This window comes from Oncorhynchus clarkii, chromosome 2, assembly GCF_045791955.1.
Source record: "Oncorhynchus clarkii lewisi isolate Uvic-CL-2024 chromosome 2, UVic_Ocla_1.0, whole genome shotgun sequence".
In the NCBI taxonomy this organism is placed as follows: Eukaryota; Metazoa; Chordata; class Actinopteri; order Salmoniformes; family Salmonidae; genus Oncorhynchus; species Oncorhynchus clarkii.
The window spans coordinates 49,425,870-49,437,021 of record NC_092148.1 but is presented as its reverse complement, the minus strand read 5'-3'; positions in this window follow the sequence as shown (position 1 = coordinate 49,437,021).

The window sequence follows — 11,152 nt, the reverse complement described above, 5'->3', positions numbered from 1 at the left end:
TTTTCTCTCTCATTCGTCATTAATATTATAAACCTGTCAGGTGCCCGTGTGTTGTTGACCCATAGGCTTATAGAATTGTGTCGAACTCGACCACATTGCAACCTGTAACTGTTCAAAGCGCATGTGTGTGTGTGTGTGTGTGTGTGTGTGTGTGTGTGTGTGTGTGTGTGTGTGTGTGTGTGTGTGTGTGTGTGTGTGTGTGTGTGTGTGTGTGTGTGTGTGTGTGTGTGTGTCTGCGTGATTTCATCCCACCTTGAAAGCAATGCTTTGAGTGACTTATTACAGTGGATGGGCGCCATAGTAACCAAGCTCTCAGTGCTTGATTGTGATCAGCTTGGTAGGGTTTGGGGTCATGTGACAATACTGATCCTCTTAACACTGAGCAGTGTTATAACCAACCGCTGTACTGTACCAAGACTTATGGCCAAAGGGAGTTAGCGTTGATTGGTTTTCTATGCACTTGATTGAATTACTGTAAATCACTGATTAGTGTGAACACACTCTGATAATGTGTAGCCAATACACCAATCTGTCGTGCAGTTTATTAAGGTCATAAATCTGAGTAGCATTCACAATGTTGCACAACTACTACAATCGTTAAGACCTGTTCATTAAAGACGGGTAAAGAAGTGATAACATGTTTTGATACTAGATGTTCTAACAAGAGTACTGTCTCTTGACGACTGACTTCAGTCAGATCTGCCAGCCAGGCTATTTGACACTGTAACATAATATGTGCTAGAACACTAGGGGGACAATTTGTCTTGTTCCTAAGGCTGAACATTGACATTGCAACAGCCTCTGTGTTATTCAGAATCCCTCTCTCTCTCTATCCAACCAGTGATTGTTTGAAAAGCATTGGAGCGGCATGTTGTGTTACTGAAATCTGGGTTGTTGACACCATAGCAAAACATTTTGCAACGGAGAACAGAAATAAGCAGTTCCTCCCGCTCTTTTTCCGTTTGGTGCCTACTGAACCCTGTACAACACAGCCGAGCTCCTTGAAGCGCCTCCGTCAGCTTTGCATTGCAGTCTGCAGATCTTGGTCCTCCTCCCAAGTCTCACAGGGAGAAATGGTACGTTGCCATGGCAACTGTCTTATGGAGGAACGGGAACTAGGAACTCCAAGGGGGGCTTTGTCTGTGCACAGCCAACTAATCCTCAAGCCTTCAGTGGAGCTGCAGGACGCACGGGAACAATGACAAGCCAGAAAGCACAGACTCATCATAGCACACAGAAGTCCTGTTTTATACCTGGTGTTAAAATTGTGCCCACATTTTTAGACCGGTGTAGAAAATGAAAATGACTGATTTTGATTATCTTCCTGACCACTTACATGAGGTAGACAGGGACTTGTTGTATCTGGATCATCTTGATTAGATCACACACAAAAAAACACATGTAACAAGTTGTAAGATGTAACCAGGGCCTGAGTATACAAAACATTAAGAACACCTGCTCTTTCCATGACACACACCGACCAGGTGAGTCCAGGTGAAAGCTATGATCCCTTATTGATGTCACTTGTTAAATCGGCTTTCAGAGACAATAATGTACACCCTATGGGAAGCGCTGAAAGCATACCTACGTGGCCAGATCATACCATATAACGCCGGCACGAATAAGAGGTCAGGGCATCTTACAGAACTTGCTAACCTTATAAACGACATTGATCAGAGGCACTCAACCACGCCATCGGCAGGCCTCTATAAAGAGAGAATCACATTACAGATGGAATTTGATTAGAGGACCTTCACTTAAAATCCAGACAAAACCCCGATGAGTATAAGGAACTGGCCAGTAAACTTCTTTGCCAACAACTGAGGCAATCAACAGTGTCTGGCCTAATACCTGAAATCACAACCTCAGCAGGTGTGACCACCTCCGGCCAAAAGTACATTAATGATCAATTCAAACATTTTGACGAGGACCTTCTAAACTGACACCATATTATGTGACATCTACGCAGGGGTCACTCCCCCCAACCATGTCACAGGTCATAATATCAGTCTGAAAAAGACCCGCTGAAATGTGAGTTCTACTGCCCTGTTAGCCTGCTTTGCTGTGACTATCAGATATACACCGAGGTAAAGACAGTTTTCAGGTTGAATATTCAACGGATATTCGCGCTTTCAAACCTCAATAGCTTTCTAACCCCTAAAGTCACAGACTCCAAATAAGTGTCTTGATGTTGGAAAAATTGCGCACACCACTGCAGAGGTCTTATTTTCACGATTTGGACATGACTTTGCTTTCCAAAGCTAATAAACATGTGGAAATGTGAGCAGCATCTTGTATTCCAAGTTGAATTAGTTAGGGAGCGTAATCAAAGTGCAAACTTTTTTTACATTCAAAGTTTAATAGCTCCTGGTGACTTCAAACAAGGTCCAGAATGTCCACTGACTACCCTTCTATATTGCACACCCTTTAGTTTGTCCATTTTCATCTCACATGTTTTTACATGAATTTTTCTAAATGTACATTTTCAATAGCTCCTTGGTCATGTGACCAAGTGACTTCAAACAAGGTTCAGAATGTCCACTCAGTGGGCCTACACATTGCACACCCTTTAGTTTGTCCATTTTCATCTCACATGGTTTTACATGAATTTTTTTTTGGTCATGTGACCTGGTAACTTCAAACAAGGTTCAGAATGTCCACTGACTACCCTTCTATATTGCACACCCTTTAGTTTGTCAATTTTCATCTCACATTGGTTTTACATGAATTTTTCAAAATGTCGAATTTCAATAGCTCCTTGGTCATGTGACCTACTGACCTCAAACAATGTTCCACTTACTATACCTTCATATCGCACACTCTGATGTTTGTCTACTTTCATATCATGCTATTAGACTTAAATCTGTAAGCTTTGCAGGCCTTCATTTTACATGGGTGTTAAAAAATATGTTTAAGTCAACAAATGTTCCATCCTCGCAAAACATGGACACATGGACACTGAAAAGATCTGCAAATGGCTGTATGTGGAATGGATCAAGGACAGGAGAGGTGTTCGAACAGAGGTGCTTAAAAGAAGTCGCACAGGTGGGCCTCATGAAAAACAATGTTTCATAAGTTATTTTTAATCACAGTAATAGGCAGTGATTTGTCAGTCAATCCTTTTCATAGCATCACTTTCATATACTGTACATTAAGACAAATCCTTCCACGTTGAGAATTAGAAAGCAGTTTACATAACCTGATAATGACTTGATATTTGAGTGTGTTACCAACAAGCCACCTGCAGACAACTTACAAAATGCAATATTGCATTTGAGGGTTTGTTTTTCTGATGAAAGTAGTTATTTGATGCATGGCCTACTATTTCTAACTGGGAAAATACATTCCTACGTCTTTTGTGAGTAAAATCCTTTTTCCAAAATGTATTTAGGTGCATTTCTGTGAAGAGGTATGAGGGTTGTGATATGGGTCATTTAATAGTGAAATCCTTTAAGGGATCAATACATTTCTATATTGCTTCCCCAGTATCTGCATGAACCATCAGGCCAAGTGTTTTTGGTGAAGGAGGAATCGGAACACGCTGCACTCAAATTCAGGTCTTAGTTATTCCATTGTACTGGATCTAATACATATTAGCATTTTACATACATTCATAAGTGTAATGATTTTTTATTACATACTGTGAAAAGCTCTCTTGGCTGCTGGCTCTGTCACTTTCAGACATGCGCAGAGCAAACTGAAAGGGGAAGGGTAGCTCTTGACTTGAACCACAGGGGTTCTCTGTAAAGAGAGAGTAATCCAAAAGGCACAGACACACCCCTTGACTTTCAGTTGGCACCGTTGACCTGTATATATTCTCTCCTGATTGGCTCTGTGGTGCACAATCTGGCAGTCTGACTAAAGTGCCAGAGGTATGAGGAGAGACATCCTCCTTTGTATTTATGGGAACAAATATTTCCTAACACTTTGGATCCTATTCGTGGACAGTTAGAAGACACAATGCATCAATGCAAAAAGTGTTTTATTGCTAATTACTGTCCATGAGTAACCTCAACCTTGTGGTTCAGTGAGTGTTTGGGCCAATAAAGTGCCAACTCAATTCTACCAGTGACAAGTCTCTCATGCCCCCATGAACGGGGACACAGGGCAATAGTTTTTAATCTAAACCAGCATTTTTTTTACTGGAGGACACTAACCCCTAATTGGGGGCTCTTTTCTTGACACACAGTAGCAGTTTACCAGATAAGAAGTCAAAAAGATTTTTAAAAAGTAGATTGTTGTAAGGGTGTATTACGTCCTGTGCTGGCCCCATTGTCATATCCATTCTGGATTCTGAGTGGTAAAGTCACAGCTGAATAATGCCTCTCTGTATGTGTATACATTCTCCGCCAAGACAGAACTGCCAAAGGGGGTGGAGTTGCAATCTACTGCAGAGACAGCCTGCAGAGTTCTGTCATGCTATCCAGGTCTGTCCCCAAACAGTTCGAGCTTCTACTTTTAAAAATCCACCTTTCCAGAAATAAGTCTCTCACTGTTGCTGCTTGTTACAGACCCCCCTCAGCCCCCAGCTGCGCCATGGACACCATATGTGAATTAATTGCCCCCCATTTATCTTCAGAGTTTGTACTGTTAGGTGACCTAAACTGGGATATGCTTAACACCCCGGCCGTCCTACAATCTAAGCTAGATGCCCTCAATCTCACCCAAATTATCATGGAACCTACCAGGTACAATCCCAAATCAGTAAACTCGGGCACCCTCATAGATATCATCCTGACCAACTTGTCCTCTAAATACACCTCTGCTGTCTTCAACCAGGATCTCAGCGATCACTGCCTCATTGCCTGCGTCCGTAATGGGTCCGCGGTCAAATGACCACCCCTCATCACTATCAAACGCTCCCTAAAACACTTCAGCGAGCAGGCCTTTCTAATCGACCTGGCCCGGATATCCTGGAAAGATATTGACCTCATTCCATCAGTAGAGGATGCCTGGTTATTCTTTAAAAGTGCTTTCCTCACCATCTTAAATAAGCATGCCCCTCTCAAAAAATGTTGAACCAGGAATAGATATAGCCCTTGGTTCACTCCAGACCTGAGACACAGACTGCCCTTGACCAGCACAAAAACATCCTGTAGCGTACTGCATTAGCATCAATAGCCCCCGCGATATGCAACTTTTCAGGGAAGTTAGGAACCAATATACACAGGCAGTTAGGAAAGCAAAGGCTAGCTTTATCAAACAGAAATTTGCATCCTTTAACTCCAAAAAGTTCTGGGACACTGTAAAGTCCATGGAGAATAAGAGCACCTCCTCCCAGCTGCCCACTACACTGAGGCTAGGAAACACTGTCACCACTGATAAATCTACGATTATCGAGAATTTCAAGAAGCATTTTTCTACGGCTGGCCTTGCTTTCCACCTGGCTACCTCTACCCCGGTCAACAGCTCTGCACCCCCCACAGCAACTTGCCCAAGCCTCCACCATTTCTCCTTCACCCACCTGGTCATGGGTGCACCTCAGCCCCGCTCAAGGTCCTAAACGATATCATAATCGCCATCGACAAAAGACAATACTGTGCAGCCGTATCCATCGACCTGGCCAAGGCTTTCGACTCTGTCAATCACCACATTCTTATCGGCAGACTCAACAGCCTTGGTTTCTCAAATGACTGCCTCGCCTGGTTCACCAACTACTTCTCAGATAGAGTTCAGTGTGTCAAATGGGAGGGCCTGTTGTCCGGACCTCTGCCAGTCTCTATGGGGGTGCCACAGGTTTCAATTCTCGGGCCATCTCTTTTCTCTGTATACATCAATGATGTCGCTCTTGCGGCTGGTGATTCTCTGGTCCACCTCTATGCAGACGACACCATTCTGTATACTTCTGGCCCTTCTTTGGACACTGTGTTAACTAACCTCCAGACGAGGTTCAATGCCATACAACTCTCCTTCTGTAGCCTTCAACTGCTCTTAAATGCAAGTAAAACTAAATGCATGCTCTTCAACCGATCGCTGCCCGCATCTGCCCACCCGCCTAGCATCACTACTCTGGACGGTTCTGACTTAGAATATGTGGACAACTACAAATACCTAGGTGTCTGGTTAGACTGTAAACTCTCCTTCCAAGCTCATATTAAGCAAATCCAATCCAAAATGAAATCTAGAATCGGCTTCCTATTTTACAACGGAGCATCCTTCACTCATTTTGAGAACCTACCCTCATAAAACTGACTATCCTACCGATCCTTGACTTTGGCAATGTCATTTACAAAATAGCCTCCAACACTCTACTCAGCAAATTGGATGCAGTCTATCACAGTGCCATCCGTTTCGTCACCAAAGCCCCATATACTACCCACCACTGCGACCTGTATGCTCTCATTGGCTGGCCCTCGCTTCATATTCGTCGCCAAACCCACTGGCTCCAGGTCATCTATAAGTCCTTGCTAGGTAAAGCCCCGCCTTATCTCAGCTCACTGGTCACCATAGCAGCACCCACCAGTAGCATGCGCTCCAACAGGTATATTTCACTGGTCACCCCCAAAGCCAATTCCTCCTTTGGCCGCCTTTCCTTCCAGTTCTCTGCTGCCAATGACTGGAACGCATTGCAAACAACACTGAAGCTGGAGACTCATATCTCCCTCACTATCTTTAAGCACCAGCTATCAGAGCAGCTTACAGATCATTGCACCTGTACATAGCTGTCACGATAATTTTCAATCCCAATCACTGTAGCTTCGACTAATTCCCCCTAGGTTGTAAAGCTAGGGTTAATAAGAATTAGGCAAAGACTCAGATTCTGCAAAAGGTTCATTGTTGTTTATTCATGAGAGCTCTAAAGTCAACCAAAATTCGAACAGTCTTTATAACCCCCTCTATGCTCACACACACACACACACACACACACACACACACACACACACACACACAGTTGTATCACTTTTCTACCAGCCTTGGCAGTTTCTCGCCGTACTCTCCTCTCCTCCCTAGATTAGAGAGGCCTTGGAAGGGCCCTTCTGTTATCAGCTTTTTCAGAGTTATCATGTGTAGTCTACCAGCCTCTGTTTTCTCCACATATTTCTCCCTCTTAACTTGTCCCACACATGTATTATTGGAATATAGTCTTATATGTTTCAGGGTGGAATTCTTTAGTCATTTCTTTAAACATATACATTCCCTTTTCAATAGCCCATCTGTAAATAGCCCATCCAACTACCTCATCCCCATATTGTTATTATTATTATTATTTTTTCTCCTTTGCACCCCAGTATCTCTACTTGCACATTCATCTTCTGCACGTCACTCCAGTGTTTATTTGCGAAATTGTAATTATTTCACCACTACGGCCTATTTATTGCCTTACCTCCCTAATCTTACTTCATTTGCACACACTGTATATAGACTTTTGTATTGTGTATTGTGTTATATTTCTCATCTGCATACAGTGTGGCAAAAAAGTATTTAGTCAGCCACCAATTGTGGATGTTCTCCCACTTAAAAAGATGATAGAGGCCTGTAATTTTCATCATAGGTACACTTCAACTATGACAGACTATAACTAATCATAATTCCATTATTTTTACATAAAAAAACTGCAACTGCGAAAAGCAATGGCTGAGGATATGCTAAAAATGTCTGGTATGTAATGACATTTAATTCAAAGTAAATGTAAATTCTTTATTTTTATGTAGTTGTGTGGGACAGCCATATGTTCAGTTCATGCCTATGATTTCAGAGTTCAACAAAGCCAACAACTGCTTCATGTGTGCCACTGATAAAGAACCTGGATGTGCCTCAAAGACTGACTGGGTTAGTAACTTTATTTAACATGTTTATAAATCTTTTGACAACAGTGATGGCATGTAAGACAATTTGATATAACACAATGGATGGCTAATTCGTCATTTGTCGTACTGCATTGATATTTGATATTATTTATAACGTGTTACGCTTTGTTTTGTTTTAGATTTACTGTTTTGCACTGTGCCTAGGAATGAAGACTAAAGAGTTCAACAGAGTAAAGAACACAAACTGGAAGTGCGGTCTTTGTTGTTGAAAATGTATGCTATACCCCATCCACACTGAAGAGGCTCTGTAATGAACCAGGGATAAAGAGAAAGTTAACAATTAAATGTTTTGTATTTAATTGAAGTTAAGTGTCTGACATGTTGGAAAAGATTAAAGGTCTACAATTTGTTTAATTTGTCAACATTACATTTTTATCCATTGATTTATTGGCAACCATTACTGTGGTTACATGTTCAGTATATGTATTGACCAGCAAACCCACTGCAGCCTTCCTCACTACCCATCCCTGCTTTGGACAATTAATAGTCTCGTACTTTGCCCTTTTCCTTTATGGTTGATAGTAACGACGAACTGAGATGTTATCCGTCTCTCTCCTATTGTGTACCACTGTTAAATACTGTGGGAAAATAAATAACAGGGAAAATAAGTACTAAGAACTACCAATTATTGTAGATAAATATTTTTTAAAGGGGTAAACACTGGACTGAACCCCCTAATTGTCAAACTAATATGAATGTTCAATATAGAAGATGCATGACTAGAGGTTATGCAATATGGGTGTATATCCACTGCATGATTCTTAGGTGTGTAATTGACATGACCAAGGAGCTATTGCAAATTTCAAAAATTCAGGTAAAACCATGTGAGATAAAAATTGACAAACTTAAGCGTGTGCAATATGTAGGGCCACTGAGGGGACATTCTGAACCCTGTTTGAAGTCACTAGATCACATGACCAAGGAGCTATTGAAATTCTACATTTTGAAAAATTCATGTAAAACCATGTAAGATGTATCTGGACAAGCTAAAGGGTGTGCAATGTGTCTATGCTATCGGGTTAGCCACAACCAGTTTTGAAAGTGTTCGGAGTAATGGTTAAAGAGCTATTGAAATGTTTTTATTTATTTGTCACTATGTTGACGGTCCCTAACTGTTGTTGGTGGACGTGAGGAAAACTACAGGCGAATATCCAACCTGAAACTGCCTTTACCTCGGGAAGATATACTTACCAAGGCTCTGGCTATCCGACAAGAAATACCCCGCCTTTCAGACGGGCTTTAGGGCTTCTGGAGTGGGGGAATAATTTGGGGAGTAAAGAATATTGAATAAGCGCCGTAGGTTACCGAATGATCAGCCACAATTCGTCGGGGCATGGACACTACAACTTGTCGAAAGCGTTTGCCGAAAAATAGTAGGCTTTTAGGGATGGTATAATGACCTTCCTGACAAGTAAATCATTTAACCTACTGAATCGGACGGGACTAAAATGACGGATGTGGTGATTTGTGCTCTTACACATTTACATTACCCGAGCTCCCCCAGTAAAAAAAAAATCCTGTCTGAATAAGGCTGAAGTCAGGTGTACACAGGTGTTTTTGTTTCGTATACTCTATCTTTTTATTAATTTCCTTTCACGGTAGCCCCCAATACTTTCACCTATGTAGGGGTCTGTGTGACTCGGAAATTCAAGGACCTGTTCAATTTTAATTTCAAGTCAGCCTTGGAGAAATCTAAGCAGGACCTCAATTGCTGGTCGACACTCATATCACATATCGCAACTGCAGTGCCGTTTCAGATGAAGGAGGACACTTTTTTGGTGAGCATGGCCATATTTCTATTACAGCGTATTGAAAGACTGTCATTCATATTCCATTCACCCAGTTCAATGTAACATCAATAGGTTTAGGCTACTACATGATACTTTAAAATTTCCCTATACACATCATGAGGTTGCTACAACCTAGCCTATGATTGAAAGTTTGCAACGTAGGTGCACACAGGTCAAGAGACACATTTGATGTGACAGACAGTGACACATGGACAGACTGACATTCAATACCGCCAAGCGTCGGGGCATGAACTCCACAAGGTGTCGAAAGCGTTCCACAGGGATGCTGGCCCGCGTGGACTCCAATGCTTCCCACAGTTGTGTCAAGTTGGCTGGATGTCCTTTGGATGATGGACCATTCTTGATACACACGGGAAACTGTTGAGCGTGAAAAACCTAGAAGCATTGCAGTTTTTGACACACTCAAACCAGTGTGCCTGGTACCTACTACATACCTCATTCAATCTTTTGTCTTGCACATTCACCCTTTGAGTGACATGCATACACAATCCATGTCTCAAGGCTTAAAAATCCTCCTTTAACCTGTCTCCTCCCCTTCATCTACACTGATTGAAGTGGATTTAACAAGTGACATCAATAAGGGATCATAGCTTTCACCTGGTCAGTCGATGTCATGGAAAGAGCAGGTGTCCTTGATGTTTTGAACACTGTGTATATGTACTTTCATTTGGAATAAAACGATCCCATGGTTGCGTAAAGCGTTTTTGGAAAGATATAAAGGAGAGGGGGGTCTTGCTCTACCCAGTTTCCTCCATTACTACCGAACTGTCAATATTCACAATATAAACATTTGGGTCTCTACATTCTTAGAGGGGGAAGGACCAACTGGTGTGGCCACTTATGGAACAGCACTCATGTCAAACATCATCCCAATCTCTTTAGTCTGATTCCCCCCTCCCATCTCTCCCACCCACCAGCTGGTTTGAACCTGGATCCCTAAAAAAAAAAGGGACACATTTCTATGCTGCATGACATTATTCAGAATATTGCGTGCCCCAATCTTAGATAGACATGTGCATCAATCAAGGTTCCATTGGCACTATCCTATGCAATAGCTGGTGGACAATAGAACGTTTTTATAAAACAAGGCTACATTAAGTTCTCAGAGCAGAGGTTACTCTCAATGTAGTCGAGAAATGGCTGCCAGACCACGTAAATCGTTCATGGGAGGAAGCGTTTGGAATCGAGATCTCCGTTATCACCTGGCATTCTGCAATTGACAGGATACACTCATCCTCTATCTGCATTAGACATGAGTTACTAAAGTTTTCAAGTATTTCATTGCCTACACTTTTGCAGGAGTAGACCTGCCAGATTGTAAACAGAAATAGACCCAACCTACTCTAGACGCCATCAGCCAACCGCCACTCTGTATCACATGTACTGGTCATGCCCGACACCAGGTCCATTCTGGTCCTCTATCTTTGAGACTTTCTCATATATATGCAATAAGACAAACTCCCATTTGTCCCTATTATTGAGGCGCTACCGAAGGGATTACTTTCTGCATTACCCAAGCAGAGGCCATAGCCT